The sequence below is a fragment of the Crocodylus porosus genome, unplaced genomic scaffold (assembly GCF_001723895.1).
Source record: "Crocodylus porosus isolate Cpor-Errol unplaced genomic scaffold, CroPor_comp1, whole genome shotgun sequence".
Taxonomy (NCBI): Eukaryota; Metazoa; Chordata; order Crocodylia; family Crocodylidae; genus Crocodylus; species Crocodylus porosus.
Window position 1 is genome coordinate 14,456,580 of NW_017728928.1, and position 23,502 is coordinate 14,480,081.

At 50.6% G+C, this 23,502-nt stretch overlaps 1 pseudogene; it reads left to right on the plus strand.

The window, feature by feature from the left end:
* The first annotated feature begins 14,424 nt into the window (after positions 1–14,424).
* Positions 14,425–16,188, plus strand: LOC109315123 (annotated as a pseudogene).
* The last annotated feature ends 7,314 nt before the right edge of the window (positions 16,189–23,502 follow it).

Genomic DNA, 23,502 nt, shown 5'->3' on the forward strand with positions numbered 1-23,502 from the left:
TGTAACAGCTTTGTGCTGACTCTGAGGCCCAGAGAATTAACTTCCTTTCTGGGCCTCTTGTTTTGCTCTTTCTTCTTTCTTTCCTGCGGCTCGCTGAAGAGCAATGAGTGCAGAGACACCCGTGTGCTGCAGAAGGATTGCAGTAGTGACAAGAAGCTGCAGCTGGAGCTGGGGCTCCAGTGCGGTAGGTGCTGTACAACCGCCTAGTGAGAGAGCATCTCCCTACCCTGCAAAGCGGAGAGCCAAACCCGAGAAGACCGAAGCCGAGGAAAAACCCGAGACAGACTCTCTTTAGGTCGTGAACGAACCAAGAAGTTCCAACCCCGCATCGATTTTGCTGATGAAGCTTTTTAAGGGCAGCTTGGTTTGATTTTTGCGGGGAAAACATTTTCCCTCCGGCTTCCCCGTTCTGTGTTCAGTATTTTCCCTCCAAGTCCCATTCTGCTTCCCTCCTCCCTTTCTCTTAATGGGTTGATTGTGTGGATCCAGGTTTCCACACCATGCTCCCCATTCTCTGCACCCACCCCGCCTGTCCCACCTCCACAGCTCCCAGCTTGGGTGGCCCAATGTTCATTTTCAATCTCTCCCTTCTCCACCCTACTTCCTCACCTAGGCTTGTCTTCTCAGAGCTCAGGGCTGCAGTCAGCCTGGGGAGCCTCCCATTACATGCCTACGAAAGATCACTACCTTTGCATTTCTGAGGTCTTCTAGCCCTTTTGCAGCTGCTTGGAGCTAAGAGCAATCATCTCCCCTCCCAAGCAAGTGCTTTCACAAGCCTGAAAAGCTGGGGAGTTACTGCCAAGGGATGCAGACAGTACTGTGGTTAGTGGTGAGCAGCTCCATGGATGGGATTAGCCTTCTGCCAATCCCCCCACCAACACCCTCCTCACGTTATAGTCTGTGCCTTAACGGTTAGGTCGGGCACTAGATTGCACAAGCCAGGGCTACGCCACTTCCGCTTTTAGAGGAGCCCGGGCCTGGAAGAGACGCCGGGTTCTTCATTCCAGTCCCCCGCAGTTGCAGTCAACCATGCGACACGTGTCAAGCCCCCGTCGGTCGGCTTGCGCATGATCGCCAAGCCATGTGATAGTGCCCTCAGGACCCACGTGCGGTTCAGTTCCTGTAGCCCACCACTGCGTGTGACATGGTGTGTGCTTTGCCACGCTACAGTCTGGATCATCACAAAGGCCCCAGCGGTGGAGGTTGGCTGCACGCAGCCCTTGCCCTGTCTGCAACCTATTCAGCAAGGCTCACTGACCATGGCAAGTTGAAGCCAGGTGAGCAGGCTGTGGGATCTGTGATAAGAAACTTATTCGGTGGTGATGTCGACCTCCATTCCCCATACCGGAGGGTCTCCGCTGGGCGGTCCTGGTGCAGCAGTTTGGACCAGACACCATAGGTCCATGTCGTGCCACCCGTCAGTACCTGGGCCACACCAGAGAAACTAATGCTGCTCCTAGCGAACTGAACTCTGTGAACTTTTCAAGGAAACCTGGAGTCACTGCCCCCGACCACCCAGCGGTCGTGCGGTCCTCTGGCTTTCGTGCCATTGGGCTCCGACACACATACGCAGAGCCTGCTCTGACGCACTGAAAATCCAGCGCATTGGAGCAGATTCGATTAATCAAATCTGCTGAAGCATGAAAACTGATGTGCTCCTGCAGCCTCCCATATCATGTGTATCAGTGTTCATGCATCTCCACACTGAAAAAATGGGGGCGGGGCTCTTTGACATAAAACACATTTGATGAGCTTTAGTTCAAAGCATCTCATTGCCATTTTTTTCAGTGTGGGGACACATGGAGACACTGATACTTGACGTGCAGGCGCTTTTAATTAGCACGGCTTGCTAATTAAAGTACCTGGCACTGCATCCCACAGCATGTGAAAAAATGCCCATTGGGCCTTGCACTCCAAATCTTGCAACTTAACGCTGAGGGCAAGTGAAGCCTAATCAGCGTGTTAATCCCCTAAAACAGCGGTTCTCAACAATTTTAGATTCGAGGCACCCCTAGATAGACGCACGGGACCCCTCGGAAAATGTCAACGCTTCGTTTTCACTCCTTTGACTAGATAGAGAAATAATAGAGCAGTTTTTCTGTTGCAAAGAACTTAAACCATAATGATGGATTTCTATTTGAAGTGTCTGGGCTTCTCTTTTGAATCATATTTGCAAACCTAACAGTGCTAAGTGTGGCACCCTTGAAAGGATCTCACAGTACTTCAGGGTGCCCTGGCACCCCGGTTGGGAATCGCTGCTCTAAAGGATCCACAAGAAACCCCTCACAAGCCACAGAGTACCTGCCAGGCCCCTATGATGGGAACAGTTAGTACAACACCCCCTAAAGCACCATGAACCAGCGCTGCAGGAAAAGAGCAGGAGAGACTGACAGCTTTGCCAGTGCCCCGAGGCCCTGCTGTCGCAGCAGCTTTGTTAGATGCAGGATGCCCAGATGATCCCAGGATGCAAACTAGGCTGAATGCTGCAGGGGAAGAAAAAACCCCAGTTGGTTCCTGTCGGTCTCACTGAGGGACCCCAAAACTGGACTTCTTCCTGCCTCCAAAAGTGGCAATTCGTTTGACTCAGAGTAGGTGAGCAAGCCGTATGAGCCAGATCCCTGGGAGCTTTCTCATTACCTCCAGGGAAACCAATTGGCCAGCCCACCTCAATTTCCTACGTGTAGCGGTGGCCAGTATCTGATGCTTGAGAGAAAGACAAAAGAATTCAGGAGACAAGTTATTCATTCCAGGGAGAAGGGAGGGATTTCTTCCCGACCCCACATGCAGCCAGCAGAAACCCTGAGGCATGGGATTAGTTGATCAAATACTGCACCATACAGGGCAACAATTTTGCAAGTACCTGGAAAGCTCACGAGGAAGGAGGACAGAAAAGGAAGAAAACCGTCCCGGAAAGGGTCGTCACAACTGTCTGGCCCGACTTTGGTACCGGCACACACAGACCGCGCAATTCCCCCTAATTAAATTACAGCATTTTTATCTGACCTGTTTTCCAATTAAACTCCAGCACAGCACAGGCGAGACCCAGCTTACCATAGTCGGGCAAGCAATCCTACTGACATCAAAGGCAATGCATTGGCCTGGCTCACAGGCGTGATAGGAGCACGATTCAGCATAGGGCGAGTCACGGGGAACGCCTGACCACCAGTGCCCTCTGCCCACCACAAGTGGCTGCAGGGAAGAGAGTTCACACCCCTGCTCCCTCGCTCAGTCCCAGGGAGCACAGGCTCGCACTCAAATACCGTCCAATTATTTAGCCTGACAGAGCCCCTGGAGTCTGGATGCTCCAGCCAATAAAAGGCTAAACAGTCAGCTATTGCTGAAAGCAGCTTGCAAATAAAAAAAAGCAAAAGAGAAATGGTGGACTCCGTTTATTTACGTACACGATTTAGGGATAACTCCATTAACATCCTCCCTTGGAAGAGAAACTGCTTCCTCCATCAGGCCTTCTAGCATGGTTTCCCTCGTGGTCCCTAGCCATGCCATCCAAGTGCATAACGCAGGCTTCACTGGACCTGAGGCTGTTCTGAAAACTGCCTTCACTGAATAGCACAACTCAACCTTGGGGACAAATGCCCGGTCTTTGGGCCCCATGTGGCCTCCAGTGAGCATCTGTGGGGGAGGGGAAAGGGGGCGCCTCTTGCCTGTTGGCCCACGTCACGTTGGCCCCGACTTTCACACGTGTTGAGTGCCTGCAGCTCCAAGTACAGTCTGCCCAGTGGAAAAAGCCTGGCCCGTGGTGCTCCGCTCAGACACAATTCTCTGCTCAATTAAAGGCGAGACTGGAGCTCAGAGAAACCTGGCTCCCAGGAGTCTGCCGGAGCCCTGCTCCTTTAGCCTTTTAACAACTGCTAAACCATGTATTTTAGCCAGTGCAGCAGGAGGCACTTCCCCCGAGTGAATTAGTGCTTGGGAACATAGGAAATGCCAGACTGAATCAGACCAGCCGTCCGGCTGTGCCAGTCCTGGCTCCAACAATAGCCGGTACCTGCTGCCTCAGAGGAGGAAACCTGGCTGTGGTGGAGATGGGATACGCTGTACCCAGGGAAAGCTGTTTCTTTTCCTACCCCTGTGTTTCGCCTGGGGGCAAGGGCTCAGAGTCCAGCCAGCCGCTCTCAGGTGTGCACTTCTGGCCAGGGCAGAAGCACTGAGCTCTGAGAAGGAGCCGCGCCGAGCCCTTTCACAGTAAGGGAGGGAAGGAAGCGGGCTGTGCTGCCAAGTCCTTCAAAGAAAAGGGGAAGCCCTCAGAGGACTTGTCCCCCCAAAGTGCAGTTCCTCTGCTGTACATAATGGCTGGGCAGCTTTGCAGAAAGCAAGTCAGATAACTCCATGCTTCTGCCCCTGCAGGAGCTCTGTTGGGGGGCAGCAAGCCCAGGCGGCAGGGGGAACCAAGAAACACAACCTGACCACGGCAGGGCCCTCCCAGGCCCGAGGAACACTTATTGTGCTGCTGAGTGTGCAAATACGCAGGGTACACATGGCCTCACTGCCACAGTGACTGAGCAAGACAGGATGGGCGAGGTGTGAGGCTAGGTTTGAACTGGAGGAAGCCAACCTTGGCCAAAGCTAAGATAGGTGAAAATGTCCTATCAGGACTCATGCCCTCCTGTCTGTAGGTGCGCACCCTTCCACATGCCGTTCGGGCAAGAAGTCCAGAGTCACGTTTAATTAACGTAATCAATACCCTTTTCGCATATTCACGGTTCCCGGTTGGTAGTAGTCAGAGTCATCAGTCTCTCTGCTAGGGATGGGTGAGCTGGCTTCACATCCCTGTCCCAGGACCATTGCATGGGAGCCAAAGCAAATATTTTTAGAGGTCCAAAAGCTTCGTTCCCCCTACACACAGCCCCAGGCCTGTCCCATTCTGGCCATTACCAGAAGCAATTCAACACCAGGGCCGAGGGCTTGTTCATAGACAGAAGGTACAAGAGGTTTAACCAAAGAGATAACATTTGCCTGATGCAGCTTGCTGCACGAGCACTCATATGCTGGTTTACACATGAATTATCACACTTCAGTTTGCACAGGAGATGGAAACAAAACCATGATAAGGCAGCTCTCAGCAGAGAGCAGTCACTGCTCTAATTTAACATCTAATCAATCTATGCAGCTGCTGAGGCTAGAGCACGGCTGAGCTTAATAATAATTAGGTATCCAAAGAGAGCTCTTCATGCCCAGCCCAGAGGTTACGTTCTGAGAGAAATATCAGAAATTAAAAAACCCTCCCAAAAACATCAGACTGCTGGAAGGCACTGACCGCGGGGCGGCTCCTGCGCAGAGGCCATTCGCCATCAGGCAAGCACCTGAGCCAAAGGAAAGAGCTTTTTTGAATTCATCCCCTGCAGCACAGGTTCATCCCATCACGAATCACCTCGGGCCACAGCAGCCTTCTGAGAATGATGTGTCTGGCCATAGGTAAGCAGCAAGGATGAGACTCGTGTCAGAGCTGGCTGCATCAGAAACCCATTTTTTTTCCTTTTAACTTCGTTGGAAATTTAGCGCTTCTGAAAGCTGCTGGACTGCAATCAACAAGGAGTAAAGTCTTCTCTTTGGCCCCAAAACAGGCACCGCATAGCTGTTTGCACACACTGCCTGCCAGCACAACTCAGCCTGTGTCTATGGGTATCGGGGGGAAGAGAAGAACTCAGACTCTACAACCCAACCAGGCAGAAACGGACAATCACAAGGACCAGTGCAAAGGCTGTTACAGCAGCGCCCAGCAGCCTCAAACACAGTCTCATAGTTTCTAGGGTCGGAAGGGACCTGAACAGATCATCAAGTCTGTCCCCCTGTCCTGGGCCAGATCTCTATCCTCTTGAAGACCCCCAAGGTAGGGGAGAGCACCACCTCCCTTGGGAGCCTGTTCCAGAGCCTGGCAGCCCTAACTGTAAAGTAATGCCTCCTGATATCAAGCCTGAACCTGCTCTCAATCAATCTGTAACCGTCAGTCCTTGTTATCCCAGGCGGTGCCCGGGGGAACAGAGCCTCACCTATTTTCTGCTAGTCTCCCCTGGTGAGTTTATAGACGGCCACCAGATCCCCTCTCAGCCTTCTCTTGTGGAGGCTGAATAGATTCAGGCCCTTTAGCCCCTTTTCATACGGTCTGGCCTGCTGCTCCCTGACTACGTGAGTGGCCTCCTCTGGACCCTCTCCATGCTGTCGGCATCCCTCTTGAAGTGTGGCGCCCAGAGCTGGACGCAGTTCTCCAGCTGCGGCCTGACCAGTGCCGCATAGAGGGGGAGGATCACCTCCCTGGACCTGCTCGAGATGCATCTGTGGATGCACGACGAGGTGCGGTTGGCCTTCCTGACCACTTCCTCGCATTGGCAGCTCATGTTCGTCCTGGAGTCAACAATGACTCCGAGATCCCTTTCTGCCACCGTGCTGACAAGAAGGGAGTTCCCCAGCCTGTAGGTGTGATGCTGGTTCTTCCTCCCTAGATGCAGCACCCTGCACTTGTCTGCCTTGAATCCCATCCTGGTCTCATCTGCTCACCTCTGTAACCTGTCTAGATCTAGCTGGATTCTCTCCCTCCCCTCCAGCGTGCCCACCTCGCCCCACAACTTGGCGTCATCGGTGAATTTGGACAGCGTGTTTTCCACGCTCATTTCCAAGTTGCTGATAAAGACGTTGAATAGCACAGGTCCAAGGACCGAGCCCTGGGGAACTCCATTGCCCACGTTACTGGGGACCCTTTGTGCTGGGCACTGTGCAGCCATAAAGACAGACAGTCCCTGCCCCAGAGAGTTTACAGTCTATTCATACACAACAAGGCAGAGGGGAAAGCACAAAGGTGGTAGTGAGTTGCTCATACAGCTGGTCCAGTTGCAGAACCAGGCAAAGCCACTCAATTCCTAGTATGCTCCTCTAGCCACTGGGTCACAACGCCTGTTTCTGTGCATCTTATGCTGCTCTTCTGGGAGACTAAACATACTTGCTACAAGCCACTGCTGCAGCGAAGGGTGCATGACCCATCTAATCTACTGCTCCAACCTGTGTTTGAGCAAAGATCACAGAAGCTGTCACGTCTCCTAAGAGGGCTGGTGCCAGTGATTCTCAGCCAAGGTGCTGTGGCACCCTGCGCTGCCTTCAGGAGTGCCATGGGGTGCCGTCCAATGTTAGCACCGTTAAGCGTGCAACCATGATTTACAAGATAAACGCAGAGATTTCAAATAGAAATTCACGATGTTAAAAACATTCTGACCTGTTGTATTCTTTTTGAGTTCTTGGCAACAGAAGAATTGCTCAACTGGTTTTCTGTAGTAAAAACAAATCAAGCAAAAGCTAAGAGCTGGCATTTTCCGAGGGATACCTTGAATCAAAGAGGGTGCCTTGAGTTTGAAAAGTTGGAGGACAGAACGGAGACCATGTTGAAACCTACACAGCGTCATGCCTGACTCCAGCCTATATTATCAGCCCCTCATTTAGGAATCCTGGACCCTGCCAATTTAAAACAAGGAAATACGGTAATTTGGGGGGTATAAAAAGTTGCAATAGAAAATAATTTCTCTCTTCCCTGCTCCAATTTCTTAGATTTCCTTCCTCACAAACCCACAGTTTTTGCCTTTTGTTCTGTTTCTGGTTGCAAGCTAAGATGGAATAAGATATTAGCAGAAAATGCCTTTGGAAATTTTCATTGCTCACATCTTAATAAGATTACCTCTGAAGCCCTCCATCGCTTTGAGGGAGATTTAAAACCTTTCAGGCTTTCAGTAACCATGGCAGCGCTGATGCAGGAACTAAAAGGAGACAATTGATGTGAAAAATCATTGGAGGATATCTAGCTTGTGTGTGTGCGTGCGTGCGTGTGCCTGCAGTGGAGCTGGAGAGATTTGCATATGCAACACGTTTCCTCATTTCAGTTCATGACAGCATCAACAACCAAAATCAGTGCAAGCTCCAGGTGTATGATGTTCACTAGAGTTAAGAATGCCTTATTAAAAAATAAGTGCTGGAGTGCTCTATCGAAAAGATTCAAGATGCCAAAGACCGCAGTAGCATTACCATGTTACCATATACGTACAATGAAGAATATTTGTTACTCTAACCGCCCTCCTCCCCGCATCATCTTGTCCCCCCACCTTCCAGAAGGACCCTCTACACCCTCACCCCAGTGCGCAGCCAGCCATTTGGATGAACATGGAATAAGTTGCGCTGTAGTTTTATGGGGTCTCCGCCACCAAGAAACGGAAGCCGACCATGTTCATTCCTGTGTGGCAGAATTACAAATCAGGTACGATTTTCCCAGCAGGTATATCCACTAACACCTCCTCCAAAGTCAGACTGCTAAGAGAGGAAGGATGATATTGTAGGTCTGAGACTCAACTTGGAATTCAGATATCAAACCTCTCTACCGCAGACCCCGTGTTCGACCCAGGCCAGTCATTTAACTGTCCGATGTCTCTTCACCCATAAGAGAGGCCTCAGCGTAACCACCCCACTGAGGTTAAATGAACTCGGGGCTCCTTGAATAGAAATCATTATAGAAATGCAGAGTGTTTTTATAAATCAGCATGGGTTCAATAAGGAGCTGCGATCTTCTTAAGTGTGCAGGAATTAAGGTTTACCATAGACCCTAACCCAGCTCACAAAGTATCTTTTTGTGCCTGAGACATAGACCGTTATATCCTACATCCAACCAGGAGAAACTCTGAAAGAATATTTGATTTTCTCTCTTAAAAAAAAGTGAGAAATACAAAGAGAGGCAGGGTGAAAAAAATTTGTATGTTTTGGGGCATTGTTCAGGGAGCTTGTGTTGTGATATATTACCTCGTTTTAATATTTTATCTGTTTTTATATGTTATTTTGTTTTATTTTGTAAGCCTGTTTTGGAGAAGGTGGCATATAAATCTAACAGATTAAACAAAAAACCACAATAAAGTTTTTCGCAACGATTCAAGGCTGTAAGTAGTCTTATTTTCCCCAAATCTGAGCAAGAATATTTTATGTGCAGCTTTCAAACAAGAACTTAGTAGCTGTTCTCTTCTGTCTGTGTTGGGAGGATAGACAAGTGCTGGAGCTGGTAAGACAAGGACATAAGAATTGCTATTTATTGGGTCAGACCACAGGCCAAATGTCCTGTGTCACACCGTGGCAGAGAGTGGGTGCTGAAAGGGAGAGTAACCTGGGTATGTCCAAGGGTTTTTTTCACCGTTCCTCTCTCACCCGAAACCTCCAGCATTTAAGATCTAAGATAACAAGGCGATTCATGGAAGAAAAGGCACTCGGCGCTACCAGGGAAGGTAAGAAGAACCTAGAGACAGATGGGCAGAGGAGACGGCATGTGTGCACGTAAAGGAGTACGCTTCAGGCCCACCACCTCGGTCTGACATGACTCGGAGGGCATTTCCCTTGACAATGCACAAAGGTGGAGAGGCAAGGGATCATAAAAAAGATCAAGCTTTTTCTGCAGCCATTAGCTTGTTATAACTTGTCCCGAGAATCAATCTTTTTTTTTTTTAAACCAATTAATAGATTCAGACACTTCACTTCCTGAGCCCAACACAATGAGTCCAGCCAGCCCCTTCCTCTCATGCACCCACACACACTCCTGCTCCACAAACCAGCTCCACCTTGGGTGACCTGTGACCTGCGGCCCACGTGCAAAGCGCTCTGCTCTGCTCCCGGGTGCTTAGAGCCAAGACCCTGCACTTCGAATACTCAGGACTTGCCAGAAAGAGCACTGCCGGCATGGATCTCCCCACGCCGTCATTAACTCTGAGGCACACCCAGGACAAGCGTGCACAAGGGCACTGAGGAAAGTTAAGGTGAATTAGCCAAAAGGCGAGAGGATAAAATGCATCCGTGAGAGCATGTTAACCCCAGCATGAGATCTCTTGTCCAGGGGGAAAGCGGTCTTGGTTAGCTGTAGTTCAATCCTCCTCAGAGGGGTGGGGGGAGACAGAAAGAGAGAGAAGATCAAGTGCAACCTGACCAGCGTCTGGGTTCTTTGCAAAACGAATGCAACTTCGTTCCCATTTGCCAAAAAAAGAAAAATCGTTTAGAGCAAGAGGCTGTCCTTAGAAAAAATTCACCATGATGGAAAATTGTCAACCAGCTCTAGTAGACAGTAGGAAGCTGCTTGGATCTTGGGTAATCAGATGCTTTTAGCAAAGGGACCCCCCACTACACCTAAGTATAGCAAGAAACCAGCTCCCCCCGCTCAGAGAGCCAACCCAGCAGGGACAAGGACAGACCCCATTTCCTTTGATGAGATCTCTGTGCTCTCCTCGTAACAGGATCATGTTCTATGCAGAGTTGCTAATACTTTTAAAATATAAACTTCACTGGAAAATTAGGATGGTTGGACACCCCGAGTTAAAACAGCTTTGATATTTGGGTAAATCAGAGGGGAATAAGATCATTCAGAATTAAATCCCACCCCTGGTACTCCGGTCTGGCAAGTGTCTGCATCCAAATGAAAGCCAGGCAAATTCTTAAAATGAAAGCTCAGAAAAAATCTTGTCTGAACTTTTAAATGAACTCATGTTGTATTCGCACGCTAGATTGGTCTGATTAGATTGGCCTGACGTGCTGGCTTCTGTGCACAGTTCAGCAGAGGGATTCACTAGCAGGACAGGGAAATGCTGAACATTGAGGGCAAAGGAGCAGAAAATACCACTTTGGACTTAGAAATGGAAGCCAGAGCTACACGTGATGCTCGCCCAATCAGGGACGAGAAATAGCGTGTGCTCTACACTGAAAAAACAAACAAACAAAAAAACCCACCTCTGACACTGGGAGCATTGAACATGAACCAAAAAGGCAGAAGACGACGATGGAGACATGTGTAACTAAACAATCCTTGTGTACAAGCCCCTATATTATAACTAAAACCCTTCTACTAGACCAAAAAAAAAAGGAACAGACATGAAAACCCAGAGTCAGTCTCCAGATACACACACCTGTGTTGTTCGCACCCTCACGTTCAACAGTCCAAACACGCATGTGTAGCAGCCCCCAGAACTCTATGGCTAGGAACAGACGTTACACATAAACCAGTTTAAGTGATCAGGAATTGGTTTAAACCTGTAACAGAACAGAAGCTCAGTGCACATAATCCAGTTTCAAAATGGCTCAAACTGGTTTAAGATAAACCTGTTTGAATGTAGTATCAGACTTAGTTGATTTAGATCAAACCAGCTGATGAAACTTCTGTCCCAGACCCTTTCCTGGTTGAAGTTAAATCAGAGTCCCCCAGCATCCCTGCATGCTTTGCAGACCTGGGCTGGGCTGGGCTGTCTGCCCCAGAAAGCAGGGCTGGCCTCGCCCCCCTGCTTCCTTGCTAGAGCAGTGAGGGCTGACAAGGGTGTGCAAGGGCCAAGGCCGGCTGGATATGCAGCCCAGTCTACAGTGGGGGTACCACCCCCACCAAGCAAACCCTGGCTGGGCCTGGGAGTCAGGGAGGGGGGTTAAACACCCTTTCCCCCACTCAAACTTACTGCTGGCTGCAACTGTGGATTACAAATCCCAGAGGCACCTGGAAGCAGAAAGAGAAAGTGATAAGCAACCCTGCAGAGTCCTGCTGCTGTAATTCTGGACTGCAAGGCCCAAAGACCTCAGGGGCAGCAGGAAGAGGAAGTGAACACACAGCCAGCGAGCCTGCTCTAGCACCCCCCAGCTTATGGCCTGAGCCACTGCAGGCATTCAGTCACATTTCCCGAATCAAAGGTGTCTGTTCACTTCTGTTTCAATTTAATCTGTGCAGGTTACAGCAGCCTGCAAAGACTGAATCGATTCAGCCTCAGGCTTTTTGACTGTCTGTATTTAGCCTATAAAAGCAATCCAGACTATTACAAACTGACAACAGCACCACTACAAAGACATATATTTAGTGCCTAAATTCTGCTGAAGTTCCTTGGTTTCACCTTAAGCCAGAAGCGTCTACTAGATAGAAGTGCAGATGCTTTAGTTCTACTGAAAAGTACACGTCAGACTCGCTTACTCCCTGCTAAATGATCAGTTTGAAGACACAACATGGAGCCCCCAAACAAAATGTGGCAGGATTCTGCATGCAGCCCTGGCTATATGGCCATGTCTTTTCAAGGTTCCTTTACCAAGGATGCACCAGGGTCTGGGTTCAAGCAGTTTTTAAACAGAGAATTTGTGCAAGAATTCAAGGGTCTAGATTAGGGGAGTGGTTCTCAACCTTTTTAAATTTAAGGGCCCCCTTAAAAAAATGCCAGCTTTTAGTTTTCACTCCTTTTTTGATTACAGAAAAATAAAAGATTTTTTTCTGATGCAAAGAACTCGGAAAAATCACAACAGGTCAGACTGTTTTTAGCACTGTGAATTGCTATTTGAAATCTCTGGATTTATCTTGTGAATCGTGTTTGTACACCTAACAGTGCTAACACTGCATGGCACCTTGTAGTACCCTTGAACGTATCTCAAGGCAACCCAGAGTGCCATGGACCCTGGTTGGGAATCACCACTAGAGAAAAAGCCAGGCAAACTAACTGGGCTCTGCATGATCCAGGTGTCAGATGTGTTTCACTTGCAATACTTTTACACCAGTTGGCAACAGGTTCTGCATCTGTAGCTGCACTAAGAACTGTTCATTTTTTCCATCGTTAGTTGGCTCCTGGTGCTGACTGTGCATTGTTCCTGTACAAACAATGCAGTGTCCAAGTGCCTCGAGCTTACCAGTGATACTGATGTGCTTCATCACTTTGTTTAAATCGTTTGGTTTGGAGTTTGAGCCAGATCCTGACAATCTCTCTTTTTTTTTTGCCACATTCATGTACAGAAATGCATCGGGGGCCCAGGATTCTTTGACCAGCAGGAATCCCTGCACTTGATTTCTGCCTGTTCCATAAAAACATAAACTAGTACTGTTAGTGGGTGAATCCACGCGACTATGCACATGCACTCTGCGGTAAAGCTTTTGAGGCCCTGCAAAATGCACCCTGTGCACATGATTTGGTTCTCTGTGCTGCATATCTGTAACTCTGAGCCAAATTTGATACCAGGAAATCCTGGTATTAAAAAAAAAAATGCAGGGAGAAAAAAAGCGGGGCAGCACATGTGGCAGCAGTGCGTGCCACCTGAAACTAGAGCCTGGCTGGCCAGACTCTGTGCACCCAAATTGCTGTTGCTGGAGCCCTGGGAGGCCCTCAGGACCCCAGGTATGATGGCTGGAGCCAGCCCAGGTACTGGCCCCAGCCTCCCCTATCCCACCCAGAGCATTTTTCCCTGCACTAACCCCAAGGGCAGGGATATGTGCCAGGGCAAAAAGCAGCAGCATGAATTTATGCCTCAGTTTTTTATCTTGTGGCACCTGCATGTTCCTGCTTGTGGGGACGCAGCCAGCGAGTCAGAACAATAGTCCAGTATCCTGTCTCTGACAGGGCAAGTAGTGGATGCTGTAGAGGGAAAGTATATGTGCAGGGTGTATTTTGTGTGACCCACCCTCTGTCATACCTTCCCCACAACAACTGTCATTGGTTTAGGGATGTTACAGGACCCTACTGACTGTTTAATAACTCCCCAAGAACCTGTCTTCCATATATTTGTCAAATCCCTTTTTGAACCTGGGATACTGGTTAGTACCTGGGTTATACTAGCTGCCTCTACAGCCTCCTGTGGCAATGAGTTCCACCAGTTAACTGTGTGCTGAGTGACGAAGAGTTTCTCTTGTTTGGCTTAGATCTATCCCCTGTTCATTTCAGCAGGTGTCTCTTAGGTCTTATATTCTGAAAGCTGGTGAATAACAGCGTCCCCATTAATTGTTTTCACACTCCTCATGATCTGACAGACTTCCAAGCTGAGGAATCCTAGCCTTTTCGGTCACTCTTGAAACGGCAGCCGCTCCACATCACTGACCAGCTTAGATTTTTGGCGACCGAGATACAAAACTGCAGGTGGATCTGGCAAGATTCGCATGCTGGAGCAGGGATTTTGCAAGACCTACGTACTACAATCTAGAAGGGAAGAGTGCTCATCCCTGTTCAAGCCAGCTTTGGGCCAAACTCATGCTGGATGCAGGGGGATCCAGGTGATGACTCCAGCCACACTCATGCATAGGGTGCCTCAGAGCCTGGTGGCTTTTTGGGTCTAGCAGGAACAGCTACCTTGTTCCCTCGTTGTATAATACAATTTGGAGGCTGCAATGGATAGATCCCACATTTAATCTTTTTCCAAAACTTGCAATGCAGCATTTGCCCATGAGCTACAGAGCACAAAGTCACAGGGATGCTGCAGATCAGTTCAACTCAGTGCCTGGTCTGTGTGTACAGACCCTGCACCCCACAGCAGGAGAGAAGAGCACCAGCGGCTCCGAACTCTGCCCTCAGCGAGTCTCAGCACGCTGGTGCCAGCAAATGCGAGCTAATCTCCAAGGAGGCTGAAAGGACAGGACTGCTCACGCAGTGAGGCTGAGAGGCAGTCAGCTCCCCAGAGCTACCAGCAGCAGTGAGAGAGCAAAGCGTGATTGCACTTCCTGAGCTTCTCCAGGCAGGGCTGGGGATAGCTTTCAGGGCAGACCTCAGTGGATTGGCCCACAGCACCTCTCTCCCCCCTCTCCCTCATTACATTCTCAGTTGCAGAGATTGGACAAGCCTGTGACACATGGAAAAGGAGGGTATGAATAAATGGTGAGAAGGGCTGTGGAGATAGCAGCCATCGAGCTGGGAGAAGTTTGCAGGAGTCTCAAGAGTGGCAACGCACTTCGAAGGGTGTACAAAGCCAGCTGCGTGCAAAGCAGGAGAGGCACCAGGCACTGAGCTGCCCAAGAGGGAGCCCAGCAACAAGCCAGAAGCAAGCGCAGCTTCAGCTCCAGCGGAGGTGTGCACCGTGCAGCTTTCCTCCCACAAAGCCCCCGGAGTCCCAGGGTGCAGTCATGTCCTTGGCAGTGAAGGAGAAGAACCACGTGCGCCTGGTCTTCCTGGGTGCGGCAGGAGTGGGCAAGACAGCACTGATCCGCCGGTTCCTGATGGATACCTTCGAGCCCAAGCACCGACGGACCGTGGAGGAGATGCACAGCAGGGAGTACGAGGTGAGCGGGGCCACTGTCAAGGTGGAAATCCTGGACACCAGCGGGAGCTACTCCTTCCCAGCCATGCGCAAGCTCTCCATCCAGAACAGTGATGCCTTTGCCCTGGTCTATGCGGTGGACAACGCTGAGTCTTTCGAGAGCATCAAGAGCCTGCGGGAGGAGATTCTGGAGGTGAAGGAAGACAAGTTTCCCCCCATCGTGGTGGTGGGCAACAAGGCAGAGCCTGGCGGGGGGAGGCAGGTGCTGGCTGAGGATGTCCTTTCTCTGGTGGAGTTAGACTGGAACAGCCGCTTCCTGGAGGCATCGGCCAAGGAGAACAACAATGTGGTGGAGGTCTTCAGGGAGCTCCTGCAGCAAGTCAACCTGCCCAGCCGGCTCAGCCCAGCGCTGCGCAGGCGGAGGGAGACCTTCCCCCAGGACAACTCGCTGAGGCCACCCATGAACAAAACCAACAGCTGCACCGTCTGCTGAGCTGGGCTGGGCTGGGCCAGGCAGGGGAGCGCTGGCAGCAAGAGGACTGTGTGGGACCTCAGGTGGGCTGGGTGGAGAGATGAGGCTGCATGCATGATAGTGACACCCTTCCCCCTCCTCATCCCTGCCCAGCCTGCTAAAACGTTCAGTTTGTAGATCAAAATGAGGGAGGGGCTAGGGAAGGACGCTGGCCTGGATGGCGACCCAAGGGGGGCTTTCAGTCTCCAGGGGCAGGAAGCGTGCGGGACATGCTGCAGTCTGTTTCCACGGTGCTATACACAGGAGCAGAGCTAGCCTGGACAGTGTGCGCGCTGAGAGAAAGCAAGCTAGAAGCTCGGGGAGAAAGCTCGTGGCTTTTGTGAAGCCCGCAAGCTTTTAGGGCAAGAGCGTGAAATGTCTTGCATGACAGGAGGGGGAACAAACTTCTGCAGCATGTATTGGAGAGTAGAAGCGTGCACCGGGCACTGTAGGGCTTCCCACTGGTTCCAGCCCTCTGGGTTTCTGTTTGGATCCTGTGCTCACCTAACCCCGAGCGTCTGCACACACACTCTCTTGTGCAAGCTTTGTTTACAACAAAACAAGAGTGTCCAAAGTAGTTCTGATTTTTGCACTTCTGGGTAGGAGAATAGAGTAACTAGTAAGGCAGTTGATGCGCCTTCTGTTTTTTTTAACCATCATATCCAATAAAAAGCCACATCACAAAGCCATGCTACAGAGTGCGTGTGTTTTATTTCCATGTTTGGAGAACTGCAATATCAGATGCGAGCATTTTATGGTTGGGCCGCTTATCACTGCATTTGCTGTATCTTTATCTGGTGCTTCCTAGTGCTTTGTGACTCCCTCCTCCCTTCACAACAATTGGTAAATTTGCTTTTATGATTTTCCTGGTAATTTAGACACTAAAGTTTTACCAAGCAGTGGGCTGCTACAAACAGAACAGCACTCTTCATATCAAAGCATAGAGAGAACAGTTGCCATTAAAAGGCATTTGATCTGCTGGAATAAAAGTATAAACACATTTAAATGAAAGCAATAAAAGGAGTGGGAGAGGACAGGAGAGTAACCGTGTTTGCTGTGATTAGCAGAGCATACTGCATTGATTCACCTTCCCTCACATACCTTGGTGCCAGGCTTTCTGAATGCACTCAGCATCTGTAATTGGGGCTGGATTTCCATGAGTTTAGCTCCTAGATAGGCACTAAAAATAAGCGGCCACATTTATTGTTGCTTTTTGGAGGAGCATGGCATTCAGCCTCTTCTGAAATCTCCCCCATATCTGTGGATGGGTATGCTGATAACCTGGCCTTAAATATATTCCTTTCAGCTGACCACGCTGTGGCTAAGACTCTCCTCCTGTTTATACCATGTTGATTCACAAGCTGGATGGGCTATCACAGATGAGGTACAACAAGGTACAACACGCTCGTCACTGTGGTTTCTAGGCAGGAGTCTGAGTTAGCCTGGGGTAACATCAGTCCTTTCAGACTGCCCCTTCCTACACATCCCCAGGCTGCAGTACTCTAACTGGGAGAGCAGCCCGAACAGCATCTCTCTGGGGTTCCCCACAGTGCGGCTCAACCTAAAAGGTCTTGGGATCAAAACAAATCTGCAGAGACTAGTATGAAAGGAAGAGCAGAGGCCCACACCTGGGGCTGGCCAGTGAAAGCAACAGGTCCAGGATTTGAGAAGTGTTGGGGGCAGCGACCAACCAGGCAGAAGGAGAGAGAACTCCTGACCGTGCCGTCGCCTCCCTCGCAGGGCTAAGGGAAAGGGGCCTTTACAGAGTGAAAAGGGTCCACATGCTCCAGCTTTTCCAGCAGGAATTCCCCTTCTGACTGCCCTGCTGCCAAGCTAGAGTCACTCTGGATCTCCCGGGAAAGGGGGAGATTCTGTTTGTTGGGTGCCTTGGCGTGGTAAAGCACTGCCGAGGGCAGGTCCGAGAGAAATGCCAGCCTGAAGCAAGCTCGGTGCTGAACAGGCGCAGAACTGTGCCGGGAGGAAGAAACTCCAAGCGGCTGGTCATGGGGATGGGGGCCAGAGAGGACATCCACTCGCTCTGCTGGGAAGGGAAGGCACAAAGGGGGAGTGCTCTCACTGCAGTGCCCACCGCACCACCACACCTGCTCCCCAAACTTTACGGCTAGGGACAGACATTACACATAAACTGGTTTAAGTGATGAGAAACTGGTTTAAACCTGTAGCAGAACAGATGTTCAGTGCACATAAACCGGTTTGAAAATGGTTGAACCTGGTTTGAGATAAACCTGGTGGAATCAGACTTAACTGATTTGGGTCAAACCAGTTTACGTAATGTCTGTCCCAGACCCCTTGCTGGTTTAAGCTAAACCAGACTGCCCCAGCATCCCAGCATGCTCTCTGGGCAGGGCTGGCCCCTCGCTTCTGCTCCGTGCCTGGAGCCCGGCAGAGACTGCAGGCATCTGCCTGGCTTCCCAGTCCGTGCAACAGGACAGGCTCTCTGGAGCTAATCAACAGGTAGTTGGTAATGTCCTTGCTTCCTATATGGCTGCTGCCAGGCGTATGGGTTTTCAGCCTAGCTTCCTCTATGGGCCCACTTCTATATTTTAATGCTGTTGCACCCGTTTGCGGGCTACCACCCCAGCCTCTGCTAAAGAGTAATAAAGGAGAGCCAGCGACAAAATGGCCAAGCTGCTTGCACATAGTCCAAGGTGAGAACAAACATCTAAAGTTTCTAGAGGTGTTTTTAGTGAGCTAGGCAAGGAGAACGGCTGGATTCCAGACAGATATGAGGGGCGTGGGTCACGGGGGCTGAGCAGATTTGGGATTTTCCAGCAAATGTAGAAGTCGGCTTCAGAACAGTGGATTTGGGGTGGGGGGAACGCCCCCCCTGCTGTCTTGTAAATCAGACAGAGTGAAATGCTCTCACCTCCAGGGGCACTGCCTGCTGGGTGTGGGATTTCTCTCTCCTTTCAGCACTAAGACCTAGGACAGAAGGCCTGCAAAACCCCTGGTTGGCCATTAAGGCTGGGCTCACTCTTTTTTGCCAAACAGAGGCTCCTTCCTCAACACCAAGATCACAAAAGCTGGTGCCTGATTGCAGAGTGGCTGTATAGCAACACCCATATTTAAGGGCCAAACAGGCAAAGAGGGAGGCTTTAATGGCAGTGACATGTTTGCTTCTAAATTGTAAACCAGACAAGGGAGGAACAGTTGAGAAGGAACATGTCAGCTCCCTTTTCTTACTTAAGAGAGCATAGATCACAGTAGTGAAATAGCCAGCTGGAGGATGCACACTTTCATATAACATGCTATCCTTTGTCTCCCACAGAAGATAAAGACTTGAAGGTTATGGAGACAAACTTCTCCCTCATCCCTTGAAATGGTCCCTCCCAATCAGGCATGCGCAACGGCGAATGCTCCCCCACCACGCACAGAAAGAGCAGGGGAAATTGCCAAAGACTCTGAGTAAGTCTCCACTCCATTGAGTCTTCCCACAAGACCTCTCTTACCAGTGGCAATGTCTGGGGTCCCAATCCAGAGTTTGCACAGATAACGAAAAAGCTCTCAGCAGTTTGCTGGGCTTTGGAACAGGCCCAAGAAGGCTTGTTCTTCAAGCAGACAAAGACTGAATGGGAACAACTATGTACGTAGCTGGATGAGAAACCCATGGCTTTCCCTCCCCATCCAGACAGGGCCTTGAGACCATGAGTCTGTGCTGGGCATGAACACCAGCATGCAGGCTAGAGCTCTGCTCCTAATCTCCTCTCGCCACACACCTCTCTGATGTGGCATTGTGACCCTGTCAGTCTGAGCCTACATGTCCTTAAAACTGTGACTGTCACTCCTGCTTTGCAAAAGTCTTGTCTGCAGTCCAAAATGCTGGTCATATAACCATTGATCTGGCTGGTCTCCTACCCACTAGATCGCCTGCCATCCTTAGGGACCTGGGAGCCAGTTGCAGGGACCTCAGGCAGAGGTGGATTCACGGGTGGGCCCAGGGGCCCCTGACAATCAGGGGCCCCCTGGGACGCCAGGGGCAGCACGGCCCAGGTACACAACCTGGCTGCGGGTACCTGGGGCAGGCAGTGGATGCCTCCTCTCATCCAGCTGGGCCAGGGCCAGAGGGTAGGGGACAGGAGCAGGGCTCTGTGCGGATGGTGGCGGCTTCCCAGGGCTGTCTGCTGCCAGGAGGTCCGATGGGCAGCTCTGCTCCCACTCCTGCTTAGCACTGCCTGTGGGCAGCCACTAGCACCAGCGCTCCTGGGATAGGACAGGATGGGACAGCCGTGCCACGTTGGGGCTGGCAGAGAGTTAAGTGGGCAGCCAGGCAGGGCATGGAGACCATGCCCCTCCGCCCCAGCCCCAGCCTGTCCCATAGTGCTGGGGGACCACAGCCCTGGCTGCGCGACACCTGCCAGGTGGAGGGGCCAGGCCAGGTTGGGGCCGTGGCCACCGTCACCTCAATGGTGCTCGTGTCCCCAGCTCACCCCAGACCTGCTGAGGAGGACGGGCAGGCCCAGCCGCAGCTCCCTGGTGAGTGCAGAGGGGATCTTGCCCTCACCTGGTGGAGGGTCTCCAATTTTCTATTTGCCAAGGTCCCAGTAAACCTTAACCCACCACTGAGCTCAGGACCAATGCCTTTTCCATGAGCTAGCACCAAGTAGGACCAGGTAGAAAGCTAAGAAGCCTTTAGATAAGGCCTTTGCCCTGCACATGGCTAGGAGGAGATGGGGGAGGCTGGCCAGGCCCAGGGAAATTCAGGAACTGGGATTTGCTTTCACCACCACACACCATCCCTGATCCCAAAGCTGCTGGCAGGGAGAGGGTGCCTGGCATGGCCCTCCGCGTTCATCACAGCACCGCGGAGTCCTTCTGGTAGGCAGAGTCAGGGCCCGCAGCAACGTGCCCGTTCTTTATGTTGTGGTTAGAGCTGGTGGGGCAAAAAAAATGTTCCAACTCACCTCTCGCACTGGTGGAAATTTGGACCTAGCTCAACCCCAAACTGTTTTAGTTCAGAAAGACTTCCAAGGTACTGCATGCTCCCATTCTTGCCCACAGGTTGGCACCCTCTAGTTGAATGGGGTTTCCCACAGTGCAGCATCGGTGGTGGAATTGATGGCATTCTCTGGCTGTGTTGCACCCCTGGGAGCCCTGCCCTACAGCAAAGAACGGGGATGTAAAGGAGCTGAAAGCATTTGCCATTTCAGCCAGGATTTCATCAGAAAGCAGGAGCTTTTTGCTAAGGTCTGCCATTAAGCCCACATAGTTTTTCACCAAAACTGCTTTTCAGTCAGCTCCAGTGCTGATATTTCTTTCTTATATTGCAATACAACATTCCCTTGCATGGAGGCATCCTGATGTCATGTCAAACTCATGAATTTTTATAGGTCCTGGAAGGCTTGCTGGAACCTCTCACTTGTCTCAGGCAGTACGTCTGCTTGGGTGCAGTGCAGCCCCTCACTAGGGCCTCCCTAAACAGAAGGAGGATTACCTATCTAGGCCAGGACCAACGGTGGATATTACAAGCCTTCTGCTCACAACTCGCTGTCTCTCAACGCAGACCCAGTGGCCTGCATGGTTCAGCATTGTTCGTGGATGCTTTCCCAAGAACCAGGTTTCCAGGGGAGTACAAGAGAAGGGTACTGGAGTGCTTCCGCCTGCCCCGCCAAAGGACAGGTTGAGGCAGTGGCTGGATTCACAAGGGTGACAAAGGAAGGGACTTGGTTCTGGGCAAATGTCCCCTGTTAAGGACAATAGCTACAGATCAGAGCTCGTCTGCAAGCTTTGTACCAGAGCACTCCACAGTCTGGCCCATACACGAACTGAAGACAAAACCTCCATTTCAACAGCTTGCTCCAAGTGAATGCCGTTCTGCCTGCTCTACAAGTTAAAATGGATTAACAGTCACTGGCCGATCCTCAGGTGTTTCCACATCAGGGCAGACCCGGACTTTTGCTTGTATTTCTCCCCTCTCAGCACGCAGCAGGCCAGCGAGAATAACAGCTCTACGCACAAAACTGCATTGCTTGTCAAATGAACGGGCAGGGAGAGAAGACAAACACATTATAGCCATCTCTTCTGTGGAGCAGGGTGTTTCCTTCAAGCTTACTATCACCTCCACATTGCTTCTGAAAATCTGCCTAGGGTAAAAATAATGCAGAGCACCACCCAAAGCCAGTGAGATTTCTGGACACTCAATCATGACCCTCCGTTCAGCCCCCTGTCCTGACAGCACTGGTCTGCCGAGATCGCCAGTCGCTGAAGTTACAAAAGGCTTTAAAAAAAAAGCTCCTGATACCTCCTTGCCTGCCAGTGCTGGGGTAAAAAACCCTGCTCAGAGTAACGCCGGCTTCCACCCGGGTTACCGCTCTGACTATCCGCACAGCCAAGATTTGAAGCGTCCCTGTACAGCGCAGAGCCACTTCATCGCATGGGCTGTGCTCTCTATTTTATCCTGTGCCACATTCAAAATACAGTAGTAAAACAAGCCTTTAGGGGAGTAAAAGAAGCAAACAGAAACCGTAACCTTTGATATTCAGGCTCTGAAACCTGTTTGCGTTATACACCCCACCACTTGTCCCCTGGCACGAGGATGTCACTGCCATCATAAAACAAGGCAACAGCTCTCTCTGCTGGCCACGCCTGAGGTTGCTGCCCCGATTCACGGAAAGCACGGGACAAAACTGAAGGGGGAGGAAGGAAGGAAATCATTGGGAGGTGGATGGAAGAGTTCTTCGGTCAGGGTTGTCTGCAGCGTCAGAAAGCCAGGCTCAGCTGAACAAACATTCGTTTGACTGAGCCGTGTATGAGGTTTATTAGATCTTGTCTCTAGACATGCATTTATTTCTGTGAAGTGCCATAAACCACGTGAACAGGATTTTCTCCATCCCTTCGTCCCCTCTCTGGGCGCAAAAGAATACAAGTGGGAGCAATCTGCTCATGTGCTACCACCTCTTGCTTCTCAGCGCAGGGGTTTCCAGAGGACAGGGCCTAAATTTCAGTGCCCGTGGGTATACGGGTCTGTGCTGTCCGCGGCAAGAGCCAAGCTGGCGGACTCTCCTCAGCAGAGAAGCGAGCGCAACTCAGGTTTGCCACATGCGCATACTTGGTCTTTGGAAGTCAGGGAGAGCAAGAGGCATTGAAGAGAAGTGAAACATCCAAGGGAGAGAAAGAAAGAAGACATCTCCCGAAATGACCGTGGGCATCTCGCAGAGGATCCTGCTTGCAGCAGACCCGACCCTACTGATCAAAGACTCCTTACGTTTCAAAGATGCAGAGAACAGAACAGTAACCCTTCAGAGACCACAACTCTTTTTTTTGGGGGGGTGGGGGAGGCGTGAAATCAGGTTTCATGTGTTGAAGAGGCCTCTGCTTTTCATTTAGGTTACATCCTGGCTGCTGCAATGTTGCGAAGAGCACAGAGGAAACCAAGGCTCGGTTATCTCCATTGCTGAACGACGTGGCATGTTCAGGATGTCACTGTAGTACTACCCCTTGTAACTCAACTTTAAAATGGCTTGCTCTCCAATTGCATTTGCACACAGAAGGAATTACTTAGCTTTCATCTGCTTGATGAGAAAGCTGCGGTTTATGTTATGGAGTGGGTTGCCTTATATCCACGTGTAGGTAAGGTTCAGGGATGCAAGCCAGGATTCTCCCCATCCCCTTGCCTTTTAAGGAGGCAGCATAGCCCAGCAAAGAGGATGCTGAAGTACGATTCGAGGCTTAGCTCCTATCTTCCACCAACCTGCTGTGCGACCCACTTCCCTGCATTTCATCCCCATCCCCATCCCCATCCCCATCCCCACCTTTTTGCCTTATCTATTTTTAAACTGTAAAATCTTTGGGGCAGGGGCTGTAAATCACTGCCCCTCCAGCTTGCAAAAATCTACACAATAGTAATTCTCTTGATGAGCAAAAGCAAAGGCCACAATCTTAAACTTCGTATTGCAGCCCTCTCCCTTGCTAAAATCTTCCCTGAGCCTGCAGTCTTCTGCCTTTTATACTCTAGACTGGCTTGGGGCATCAAAGGCTCTGAA